Source organism: Silene latifolia, chromosome 6 (assembly GCF_048544455.1).
Source record: "Silene latifolia isolate original U9 population chromosome 6, ASM4854445v1, whole genome shotgun sequence".
Classification (NCBI taxonomy): Eukaryota; Viridiplantae; Streptophyta; class Magnoliopsida; order Caryophyllales; family Caryophyllaceae; genus Silene; species Silene latifolia.
The window spans coordinates 42,118,473-42,132,373 of NC_133531.1; the positions used below are offsets into that span (position 1 = coordinate 42,118,473).

General features: G+C 37.6%; 1 non-coding gene across 1 annotated transcript; it reads right to left on the reverse strand.

Annotated features, from left to right (window-relative positions):
- Positions 1-13,065: 13,065 nt before the first annotated feature.
- Positions 13,066-13,172, reverse strand: LOC141588959 (small nucleolar RNA R71). The gene has a single exon (XR_012519924.1). It is a non-coding gene; the product is annotated as a small nucleolar RNA R71 (small nucleolar RNA).
- Between the last annotated feature and the right edge of the window lie 729 nt (positions 13,173-13,901).

Sequence of the window (13,901 nt, forward strand, 5' to 3'; positions counted from 1 at the left end):
GGAAGACCGCAATTACAATCATGCAAATGACCACTATGAAACATATAACTTGCATTTTTCATCTTACTTTTACGCAACTAAATGAACTCACGTCGATTAACACACATTAAACAAGGTTGTCATATCAATTCTGTTATCAACCAACTCATGTCCGATTTCTATTACTTGCAAAATTCTACACCATATGATCAAACATAAACAATTCACACATATCACACATGTAAGGTCAATCAAGTTCGTCCAACAAGGAGGTCACTCGGCCGAGTAGGCGGCCACTCGGTCGAGTGTCATCTGGGTATAACATTCCCGTTCTCAAACTATTTTCAAACATTCCTATTCTATCACATAGATGCTAATAAATCCCGATGGTGACTCATATACTATTAAGCAACCAATGCAAACACAACTATCGGCCTTATGGACGTCATTACTACACAAGTTAAATAAAACATCCAAGGCATACAGACAACACAAACGTACTATTTCATCACTAACAACTGCACCGTAGTGCAACATTCTAGTCACATCGGCAACATGGCGCATTACACTATCTCATGAACACGGCCTAATCACTCACCACTTTCAAGGACTAGCAACAACATCGTCACTCACTTAAGCATTACAACAAAATCACGATCCACACCGTGGGCGTTTCACAATAACGCTTGGGAGGCAATTTTACAAATGGAATCTATACTACCACTCTAGGGGTCGGAGTCCGATAAAACCACTTTCACATCTCATGCTTATGTACTTAGATTAACAGTTACATTATGTATCATAGATGGTCATATACCTCAATCATAAGATTGAATCCTCAAGCATTAAATGTCCCACTCTTACTCTCATGACCACAACACCAACTGGGTGGTACCCACTCCACAATTACATATATCCCGATTATTAGAACTCAACTCATCCATGATTAGGCCACCTCACGCGGATTCACTCAAAATTACAACAAATTCCTTATTGAATGTTGGGTTACTACTTGCAAAATCTTCAACTAATCTCTTGCTCTAGTACTTTCTATCTAGTATTCTAGATTCCTAAATTTTGTCAACATATATTCAACTCACACCATTCCCTAAGCCAAATTTCATACCCTCCAACTACCTTTACCATCCATATCATCTCCTCTTTCAATTCTCTGAGTACCTCAACCATTCCCCCATCATTCCACAAGTTCTAACTCGACCATATGCTAACCAAAACATCCGAGTTTTGCCCAAAAGGTCATCCTCAAACGTCCTAAGATTGCGTTCACTATCTATGAGTCCACACAATCCCTAAGTATCCAATTTTGATTGCACTCCACTCATCACTTATAAGTCATCTCTCATGATTAATTTACCATACTCAAAGCATTACATGGGCCAACTACCGTCCTAGTGTTCCCAAATTATCAAACTTGATGACTATGTCCAAAATCACTCATCTTGTCGAAAACATATGCCTAAGGGCTAAGGTGAGAAATTACCCTTTTAGGGCTCACACAGAACTCTATGCTCGGATGTCCCGGGTTAACTCAACGGATAAGGATAATGGGAATTAAAACAAGCCAGAACGGATATGGAAAGGATAAAGAATCAAATAACATGGAGGGGATAGGAAATCCATGACCGACACCTTAAAATTGCCCTAATAGCACACTTGCAATACAATGAACCTTGTAAAACGATGCAATTTCAAAACTCAACTCTAATGCAATTTTACTCAGACTTGACTCAATGCGAAATGTTATATTAAAACTTTAACATAAAGGTCATTTGTTTCAAATTTCTCAAAAACTTTAATACAAAGTAGTCCGTCATAGGATGGTACATGTCACTATAGACCATGTTCAAAGTATTACTATTCAATTGGTACAAAACATAACTTAGAAAAGTCAAAAATTCAGGTAGGTATACCATTTTTTTTCGAAAAGAAAACTTTAGGACGGAAAAATTTCTTATGCACGACTTCACAAAACGACGTAATCGAAGATTAGAATAACAAGGAATAGATGAAGTACGTCATGAGCTTAAAATCAAAGTTTATGTATACTTTTCACAACATTTTCGGAAAATTTGTCAACCTTCAAGACGGAAAATTTTTGATTCACACCATTTTATAGCAAAATCCCAAATAATATTATAGCTTTACAATACTATTAGACAATATTTTGGTCAAAATCAAAAACTTTCATATTCCTCACTTGGTTCAAAATTTTAGGCTAAAACTTACAACGAAATCTTCATTTTTAAGACAATGTACCACACCACTAGGGATAACGGCAGTCTTTGTAAGACGATTAAAATAAGTTTCACTCATGAAAATGAAAAGTAAGTCAAACTTTTAAATTGAAATTTTCGCATACAAGGTAAAATCCGACTTCAACAACAAGCGTTAAGCCTTCTCTTGTTTAACATGACCCAACAACAAATAAGAAAATCCGGTTATCGACTCCAAATCACAAGTTCCCAAGCTCATCCATGGTGGGAGAAAAAAAATTATCGTAAAAATCTGATTTTTTTACCACTCTCATGATATAGAAAATCAACCATTACTATGAAATTGAACAAGTCATGTAATTATTTGATAAAACTTGATTAAACATGTGTGTGTGTATAAAACCATTTTAGATTGCAAAATGAAGGAGATGACTTAACTACATGGTCGAAACTTGACGAAACTAATCAAGAAAAGTGAAGTAGAAAAGTGTAATTCAAACAACAAATTATAATATGAAAATTTTGAATTATTTTAAGATAAATCGATGCCGAAGTTATGAGGTTCGAGATAGAAATGAAAAGTAGATAAGGTAAAAAGCAAATTTTACACGAATTTCTCAGTTAAACAGGCCCACTCGGCCGAGTACTTAGGGCACTTGGTCGAGTGCAACTCCACTCGGTCTAGTGACTGGTTAGTCGATCGAGGGGAAATATTTTAGAAGTTTTCCAGTTTCTTAAATTTGCACACTCGGTCGAGTGACAGGTCCACTCAGTCGAGTGAACTGTCTACTCGGTCAAGTGACTCATCCACTCAGTCGAGTGACTGGTCAACTCGCTCAAGTACTACTCTACTCGATTGGGTTTGGTCTCACACTCACTATCTTTGGAAAATTACTCTCATAATCATATCTACTCTACCAACAACCATTACCATTCATGCTTTAAAGGCGACACTAGCAAGCTTAAACATGCACATGATATCTACATGCCAACATTCGGGACTACCATCCCTCATATCAAACACACTAATCATATTTATGACATACTACTCACATGAGTCCATTCATCCATCAATCACATGTTATAACATTCATAACATTCTATATGAACGATTCTATCATACGATAATATATAACGAGTAACAACACAGGTATTCACACTTCTTTCAGAATGATCATTTCCCATGCATATTCAAACACGCATTAAATCAATATCACATATACATTCATATCATGATTCACATAACGTTTCCCATACTCCTAGCCACCCGCGTAGTGACCAACTGAGACGATAGGCACTAACTTTGGCATGAGGGCGCCTACTCATCCAAAATCGATCTCCTATTGTACTCATGTCGAGTTCATTTTACTTGACTCTCCTCAATTCATTTTTGGTTCATTGGTTCTAAGTTCCAAAATCGTCGCTCTGATACCACTTTGTAACACCCCAACTATCCGGCCAAGATAATTGGAGCGTTACCATCTCGGTTTCTCGAGGTAGGGTTTCAAAACTTCAATCAAAGAACATTTTATTAATGTAAAGTTTAATGATTTACATAAGCATAAACAAATGAATAAAAGTATAACTCATGACAACTATACTCTTCTAATCAACTAGACTCCTCTCGTGACTCATCAAGCTCGTCCCGTCTCCCGCGTGCTATCCAAAAAATCTATACTTAATCTGCTCCCCATATGACCAAAGGATATCATATGGATCGACACAGGCCACCCCAAAAGAGATAGGTGACAGTTACACAAACACACAAATGTCAACTTCAATAAATAAATAGTGTGACTTGACTCGAGTGTATTAACACACAACATGACTATGATATGAATGAACCACCATCAACAACCACCACCACGGTACCGGGACACACCCAGACATACCAAAAACCACACTGGTACCAGGACACGCCCAGACATACCGGTAAACACAAACAGGTACCGGGACACGCCCAGACGTAACGCGTCCAAAAGCCAACTGGATCCCATGCCAGACGTCGTGTCTCAACCACACGAGTCCCTCCGTGATTCAAACCATTAATGTGAACATCCCTCTTGGAGTGGGAAGCCCCAAGAGGTGACTTAAGCGTAAGACGGTCTCCCAACCGTCTTACGTCTCCAAAACAAGTAAGCAATCAAACCACGATGTCCTCCGACATACAAGACAACACAATAAATACGATATACCATATAACATGCCAATTACTGACTCACTCAATGCAATTGATAATGAATCACTCATTTTGTAAACAAATACAACAATGAAAACTAAGTAGGATAAACCTACCTCACAGCATATCCGCATAAGCAAATCGTTACACAAGTTAGGCCCGTCTCGTAAACCATCTCACAAAACCTATTTCCCAAAATACAATAATAATACAATACGTATGTGTGTCTCGAACTTCGAGGACGAAGTTCTTTTAAGGGAGATAGGCCGTAATACTACCATTTTAGTTGTTGTCGTTTCTTGTGCAATGTGAGTATCTTTAAGTATGAGTGATCTTCGGGACGAAGTTCTTTTTAAGTAAGGAAGACTACAATAACCCGTATTTTAGTGGCATAGTTATTGGTTAGTCAGAAGGTGGAAATATTAAATGTGATTTTTAAATGTGTTTATAAATTATATTTGAATATTTTATAAATGATATTTATTAATTATGGGATATGTTGTGAGACGGAATAATATAATAAAATAATAAATGAGTCGGGATGGTGTATTGGGCTCGTTTAAACCGAGTATGTAATACTACTCATTTTCATAAAAACATTTATTATATGTTTCATAAACTCGAACTTCGGGGACGAAAGTTTCTTTTAAGAGGGGAAGATTGTAATACTCCAAATATATTTTGATATTATAACTATTACTAATTTTTCTTATTTTAATATACTATTTCAAAAAGGGAAATATTAGAGTTTATAAACATTTTGTGCCCTATAGGTTCTCTTATTTCCATAAATATCCTCTTTTAAGTTTCCTAGTTTATTTTTGTCTTCCTCTTTTCAGCCGCCTAGTACACTTATACCATTATGTCAAGATTCATCCAATTATCATCTATACCATCTCCAAAATTAGTCTTACCCATCCTTAATTATTTACATAATAGTGGTGCTCTTATTATAGTGTTGTCCTACTCTTCTTGAATTTCCTCTAATTATGAAGGTAGTCGATCCTCAGTATGCATCATCAAATTTGTTCATCTAATTCTTGATCCGTTAATTTCATAGGTCGATTTTCGGGCAACTTGTATGTCTTAGGGTAACACGATTCTACCAACCCTAATATTATTATTATTGTTCGAGGTTTTGTGAATAACGTGCTAATTGTTATTAATTAATTACTATTTTATGTGTACCGAGATTTTATTTGGGTGGACTACTATTAATTGTTAATTTATACTTGGAAACCTAGTTTCTGAAGGAGCTGGTGAACAAAATCCCATTCAACAGTGTCATATGCTTTCATTAAGTCAATTTTAAATAAGCACCTTGGGTAAGCAGCATGTCTATTATATAGCTTAACAATATCCTGACAAATAAGTATATTCTCAATAATAGATCTCCCCTGAATAAAAGCACTCTGGTTGTCACTTATTAGGTCAGATAACACCAAAGCTAGCTTGTTCCATAGGAGTTTAAAAATGACTTTTTATATCATATTACAGCAAGCAATTGGCCTAAATTGTTTAACATAAGTAGGCCTCTCACACTTGGGTATTAGAGTAATATTAGTAGCATTCAACTGGCTGAGCAACTGACCTGTGTGAAAGAAATCCTTTATAGCTGCACAAATATCTTCTCCAACAATGCTCCAACTATCCTTAAAGAAACCACTTGTGTATCCATTAGGACCAAGTGATTTATCAAAGGGTGTAGAAAAGAAAATGTGTTTTATCTCCTCATGAGTGACTGGAGCAACCAGGATATCAACATGAGCTTGGGCGCAACATTTCCCAGTATTTATAACTTGAGCTCTTACAATCTCAGTTGGCTTGTTCCTCCCTAGAAGTTGCTGATATTATTACTATTATTATTGTTATTGATATTGCTATTGCTATTGATATTGATATTGATATTGATATTGTTATTGTTATTGCTATTGCTACTGCTATTGCTATTGCTATTGTTATTGTTATTTTTGTTGTTATTGTTTTTTTTTATGCGGAAAAGCTTGGATCTTATTCAATAAATCAATGAGTCAAAGTACAAGATCCGCCTCTCTTCTACAAGGGAGACCAGAAAAGCTCCCCAAGAAGTAAAACAACAAGAAAACCAAGATAATAAGCCTAGTCAATACAGCCTATTCCTGATCACAAATTTGATGTGTAATAAATAGATTCAGGCGCATTAGACACACTCCTAAACATTCTGCCATTTCGTTCCCTCTAAATGAGGTATATAGTTGCCATAAGCCTTGCTATTTGCTTTCCTGCACTCACACCTTTGCCATGAAGATGTGTTTGCAACCAGCAGACCACCTATGCTAAATCAGTATATTCTCAATAATAGATCTCCTTTGAATGAAAGCACTCTGGTTGTCACTTATTAGGTCAGGTAACACCAAAGCTAGTCCGTTGCATAGGAGTTTAGAAATGACTTTGTATATCATATTACAACAAGCAATTGGCCTGAATTGTTTAACAGAAGTAGGCCTCTCACACTTAGGTATTAGAGTAATATTAATAGCATTCAACTGCCTGAGCAACTGACCTGTGTGAAAGAAATCCTTTACATCTGCACAAATATCTTCTCCAACTATCCTTAAAGAAACCACTTGTGCATTCATCAGGACCAGGTGATTTATCAATGGGTGTAGAAAGGAAAATGTGTTTAATCTCCTCATCAGTGACTGGAGCAACCAGGACATCTTAACATGAGCTTGGGTGCAACATTTCCCATTATTTATAACTTGAGCTTTTACCATCTCAGTTGGCTTATTGCTCCCTAGAAGTTGCTGATATTATTACTATTACTATTACTATTACTATTACAATTACTATTTTTTTAATTGTTTTTTCTTTTGTAGAAAAGCTTGTATCTTATTCAATAAATCAATGAGTCAAAGTACAAGATCCGTTCCTCTCTTCTACAAGGGAGACTAGAAAAGCTCCTCAAGAAGTAAAACAACAAGAAAACCATGATAATAAGCCTAGTCAATACAACCTATTTCTGATCACAAATTCGATGTGTATACAAATAGATTCAGGAGCATTAGACACACTCCTAAAGATTTTGCCATTTCGTTCCCTCCAAAGGAGGTATATAGTAGCCATGATCCCTGTTATTTGCTTTCCTGCACTCACACCTTTGCCATGAAGATGTGTTTAGAACCAGCAGACCACTTATGCCAGATCAGTAGAATGACAGACTTGCAACCAGGCTGCAATCTGTGTCCATACCAGAGAAGAAAACACACTCTGAAAAAACAGATGCTCCACATTTTTACTCTGATTACAGCATAATGCACATATATTAACCAAATGTAAACCTTTGTGAACCAAGTTGTCTATTGTAGGCAGCTTGTTTTCCATTGCCATAATACCTAAGAATGAATGCTTGGGAACACAATGTTTATCATGCACCAGGGGGCTCCATTGAACCAAATCAGCTCCTTGCTTAATCAGTTGGTACATCTTGGCAGTATGATACGTATTAGAGTCTAAACAGGCTTGGATCCATTCAAGAGCCAACCTAGGAGACCCTGCCTTAGCTACAAGGAGGTCCTTCACTTTCACCACATTATTCCAGTACCAGGAATGACTTATGCTTGTTGATGCTTGCCAAAAGTCAGTCCCTTTAAGAATATATTTGTTAACCCATGCTGCCCATATATGTTGTGAGGTCTATTAATTAATTTCCATATCCATTTCAACATTTGAGAACAGTTGCAGCTAAGGACTTCCTTTAAGCCAATACCACCTTACCTTTTAGGATTACAAAGGGCTTTCCCACTTATAAAAACATGTCTCCTTTTACTATCCTCTATCCCCCATAGGAAATCTTTACAAATCTTGTTAATCTTTTATATTATGCACTTAGGAAGCAAGACAGTGGATCCCCAGAAATTATGCATTCCAAAGATTATAGAATTGATCAGAAGAGCCTTACCTACATAGCTAAGAGAATTGTTTGGCCAGTGATTAATTTTTTCGTTAATTTTGTCCATTAGAGGCTAGTACATATCATTTGCAAGCCTAGCATTAAAGAGAGGAAAACCAAAATACTCGAATGAAAAGTCCTCCTCACTAAAGCCAGTGGCTTCCAAAATAAAACCCTTGAGCTCAGTACTTACCACTCCAAAATATAAGCTAGTTTTAGTGAGATTAGCCTGTAGACCAGATAATGCATCAAATAAAGAGAAATTGTGAGCCACTGCCTTAACAGATGGAAGGTCCCCTCTAGTGAAGACCAACAGATCATCAACAAAGACTAGCTGAGTCAAGTTTAGCTGGACACATTTAGGATGATAAGAGAAGCCATCATACCTAGGAAGTCTCCTGAGTAAACATGACAGGACCTCCACACAAATAATAAATAGATAGAGTGATAAGGGGTCACCCTGCCTAAGACCCCTTTTCCCAGGAAAGAAGCCCTTCACACCACCATTGATGCTAAAAGAATAATATGGTGAGGCTACACATGCTATTACCCAGCTAACAAAAGTAGGAGGAAAGCCAAAACTCAGCATAGCATTATGAAGGAACTCCCAATTAACAGAGTCAAATGCCTTCCTAATGTCAACTTTCAAAAGACATCTAGGGGTAAGATAAGCTCTGCCATACTTGGAAGCAAGTTCATAAGCCATTATAGAGTTGTCAAATAAATCTCTCTGAGCAATAAAAGCAGCCTGTTCAGGTCCTCTTATGTGATCCAAAACCCCTTGAATTCTATTAGCCAAAATTTTACTAACTACCTTATAGAAAGTAGTACAACAAGCAATGGGCCTAAATTCTTAACAGAGGAGGGGTGTCCATTTTAGGTATAAGAACAAGAAGGTGGAATTGGCAGACTTAGGGAGCTTATCATGAAGGAATAATTCATAAACTGCTTCCTTGAAATCATGCCCTACAACACTCCAAGCATCCAGGAAGAAGCCAGAGGAGTATCCATCAATCCCAGGGCTCTTATTCCTATCTATATACTTCAAAGCAGCAAGGATTTCATTAGCATGGACCATTTGATTGAGGCCAGTATGAGTGTCCAGAGGAAGGAGTCCTTGTTGGAAGAGGTCAGAAGGTAAGTATTGAACATGAGATGAGGTGCCAAGCAAGTGCTGATAGTAAGACACAAACCCAGCAGCAACATCTCTTAACTCAATTCTCAGGACCCCATTCTCATCCTGAATGCACCCAATAGTGTTCCTTATCTTCTTTGCAGCTATCTTAGAATAGAAGAATTTTGTACTGGCATCACTAAGTTGTAAATCATGTACCTTTGCTCTCTCAAGGAGATCCTGCATTTCAGCACGCTTCAGATGAGTATAGATTTGCATGAGATTTTCCCCTGTACTAGTAATTGAACATCCTGAGGAGACTTATGGAGTTGGGTTTGACAACTCAGAAGCTTTACTTTAGCAGACCTAACCCTTTTAGATAAACCACTAGAAGATGCTGAGTGCAGAGGCCTCTTAAAGCGTTCTTCAGATTTTTGAGGTTCTGAAATAGCGTATTAATTTTTCCACCTACATAACCCAGTTGCCAATGCTCTCTAACACAGGTCATTAATTATGGAGAGAGAGCCTAACAATTCATATATCTAAAGTTCTTCCTGTGAACAATGCTCTGATCCTGAATAAGAAATAGTCTTGCGGAGTGATCAGAGACCCCGGCAGCAAGAAATGAAGCAGTAGAGCCTACCTCCTTGATCCATTGTTGGTCAATGAGCAACCTATCAAGTTCAGCCCATCTTAATCAATCACCCTGTTTGTTATTCAATGTAAAATAGCATCCAGTAGCCGGATGGTCAACCAAACCATAAGAATCCAAGCAGGTCCCAAATTCATTCATATCTGCAAGATGAAGGTGGTCACTGCCCAGTCTCTCATCCATATTAAGTACAACATTGAAATCCCCCATACAGATCCAAGGGTTAGAAGCTGTATAAGAAATGTCAATTAGTTGTTGCCAAAGTGCCCTCTTCTCCAACCTAGTGTTAAAAGCATAGACAAAATTCACCTCATACACCTTTTGAGTGGCATGGTGTACTAAGTGGTAATGAATATGCTGAGCAGACTTAGAGAGCACAGGAAAAGAAATCATAATAGGAACCCAAAATACCCATATTCGTCCATTAGAGTGCAGGTCATTGTTATGAATCATTTGAAACCTAGAGAAAGTAGAACCATAAATATCCAAAAGTGCCTTAGTTTTGACATGAGTCTCAATAAATGCACCACATACCACTTTATTATCCAACTAGAAGCTCAGGGCCTCCTGTTGTTTGAGAGGGTCATTGGGCCCCCTTATATTCCATATTGAGAGATTCATGAGGAAGAGGATCCCCTGGCTCCAGCAGAAAACCCACATCCTGCTTAGAGAAATGATGTGACTCATATTTGAGCACATTTAGTCCCCGAATTAACCTCGTTTCCATGCTTTTTAGCATATATTAGGGTCATTTCTTATCTCTAGTTTCCCATTTTGCATATTCTTTGAGATTTTGTGTCCTTGGTAGGAGAGGATTGTTATCGTTGCATTTATTGAGCTAAATGGATCGCATCCAATGACCAAGCATCAAAGAGGAGACCGACACTAGAGGCCTAAGCAAATAAATGAAGTGAAATGGGCAATGATGAAAATATCCTTGCATCCCAATACTATCCCCACGGATTGCTAAGGAGCCAAACAAGATGAGAACCCTGTGCCACGATCCGAGCGGCCTGAGCTCAGGACGAGCATCCCAGGGGCAGGATCCGAGCGTCTCCTAGGCGATCTGAGCGGATCTTCTTACAAGGCAGGCCGTGCTTCAGGTGAGGACGAGTGGATCCAGGTGGGAGTTGCAAGAACGGTCAGCGCATGTCCCTCATGATGAGCAAAATTACCAAGTTTCTCTTGGGGTCTTAATAGTCATTTAAGCCCTTAGTAACCCTAATCCTTGTACTTAATATTAGTATAAATACTCCATTGTACTACCTAGATTATAATCATCTCTTAATGTCATCTTAATCAAGCCTTAATATCATCTTAATCCTCTCTTAATTTAGTTGTAATACACATTTCAATATTAATCACATCTTAATCTTTCTTTAATTTCTCAATTGTTCTTAGTTTTATTTGGGTAATTAGAAGATTATTTGGGTTTATTGGAGGATTGACAACCTTCCATCGTTCATCAAGTACTTCTATTATTCTTTGCTTTATTATTTGGATCATCTCCATAGGTATAATCCCTTTTTACCCTTGTTTAATTATTGTTAATCACATCATTTATTCATCATGTTTTGCTTTGTTAGTATGATTGACAACCTTATTAGCATGCTAAACTTGATCATGAGTGAGTAGTCCTTTAACTAGGGTTAATGGGGAATTAGGGGAAACAAACATGGGGATTGATCTATGCTTAATTTAATATGTTCTCATAATTAATTTACTTGCTTGTTGTGATTCCAACCTATGCACATGTTATGTTTGATGAAATGCTAGACTATGAAACCTTGCATTTTTTTACCATCCCTTATCTTTTCAATGAGGCTTGTAAGACATAAACCAACGTGAGCCTCATTAGACCATGCATAGAGTTGAATAGGAGGAGACTAAGTCGACTTGTAGGTGTTGTACAATCTAGACGACTCGGCTCCGGGACCTAAATCTTCCTAGGGATTGTAAGATATGCACTAACTCGATCCATCACAACAATAAGTGCTTGCTTTTAATTGAGAACATGTTTGTATGATCTATTTCCATGAATCCCCTATGAACCCATGACACCCTAGTGCCTTTAGTCATTTGTTTACAAACCCCTTTATTGCCTTATCTTGTTTTCATTAATTTACATTCATCTTGTTGATTAGTTTAGATTACATCTCACCTCAACCCAATTTGTGACACCCTAAGACATAGCTACTTGCAATTAAAAATCCTACATCAATACCCGTCCCTTGGGATACGACCTTTACTTACCTCTTTACTAAGAGTAGTTTGTGAAGTTATAAATATTTTTTTGGTTGGTAGCTTTGACCACGAGTTTATATTTACACCACACCAAAAAATGGCGCCGTTGCCGGGGACGATGTTCAATTGATTTGATTTTCGTTAATTGTTTTTAGTTGTGTCTTTCTTTACCTTGGGGAAGTCAATCTCCTCAAGGTTGTTCTAATTGTTTTTGAGTTGTTTGAAATTCTGCATGAAAGGAGATCACAAGGTGATTTATTACCTATTGATTTCGATATTGAAAGGATCTTAACCAACAATAGAAGAGTTGCTAGAGGAGAGGATAACCCAATTCAAAACCAACCACAAAATCGACCCATAATGCCTAAGTTTTCATCACATTCCGTACCAACCGAGGAGAACCTACCAAATGGTACTCCTACACCACCACATTTAACCGGTAATTTCATTGCCAAATCCGCATTCATACAATTAGTTGAGGGAAGTCAATTTGGAGGGATGCCTAGTGAAGACCCTCATTCACATATGGAGACTTTTTGTGACTATTGTGATGCAATTTCTCAAACCGGATTTACTCAAGACCAAATCTGATGGGTATTGTTTCCTTTTTCTTTTATCGGTACCGCAAAGCAATAGTTGAAGAGCCTAGACAAGGCTACCCTTGGTATTGATTCATGGAAGAAGCTAGCATTTGCCTTCTACAATAAATTCTATCCTCCAGAGAACACTAATATGTTGAGAGCCCAAATCACCGGGTTCAAGCAAAGAGATGAGGAATCATTGTATGAAGCATGGGAGATATTTAAGGACATTTGTCTTTCTTGTCCACACCATGGACTTAGTGAGTGGTTCCTTGTGCAACAATTTTGGAATGGTCTATATGAAGACTCACGCAATGTGCTCAATATGGGATCCAATGGGATGTTTACCAAAGTTTATGACAATCAAACATGGGCCAAAATCGAAGAGATGGCAGTTCATAATTCCCAATATAGTAGGCCTCGAAAGGCCACTAGAGGAGGAAGGCATGAGGTAGATTCCATCACACAATTGGGTGCTCAACTAAGTGCTCATATCGACACCATCAATTTGAAGTTTGAGAATGTCATGGCTAAGCTTGATGAAGCTTCCAAATCAATCAAACAACATGTCTATGCTATGGTGGCATCATCCTCAATTCCAAGTGGAGTATGTGAAAGTTGTGGAACTTTGGGACATGAGCAAAATGAATGTAGGGAAACAAATGAACAAGTGAATGCTTTCCAAGAATACAAGAGTGGCACCCCTTATTCCAACTACTATAATGAGAACACCAAATTTCATCCAAATCTTTCATACAAGAGCCAAAATGTCCAAAACCCCCAACCAACATACACCCCACCTTCAATGAGAAATCAAGCTCAAAGACCCTTTTTCAACCAAAGCCAAGGATATCAAAATCAACCCTCCTACAACCAATCCATTGATCAAAGCTTTGATGTTCAAAAAGAGGTCCTCCAAATGCAAAAGAATCAACAAGAATTTTTCACCCAAATGCAAAAATATAGCCAAGCTAAAGAGATCACCAT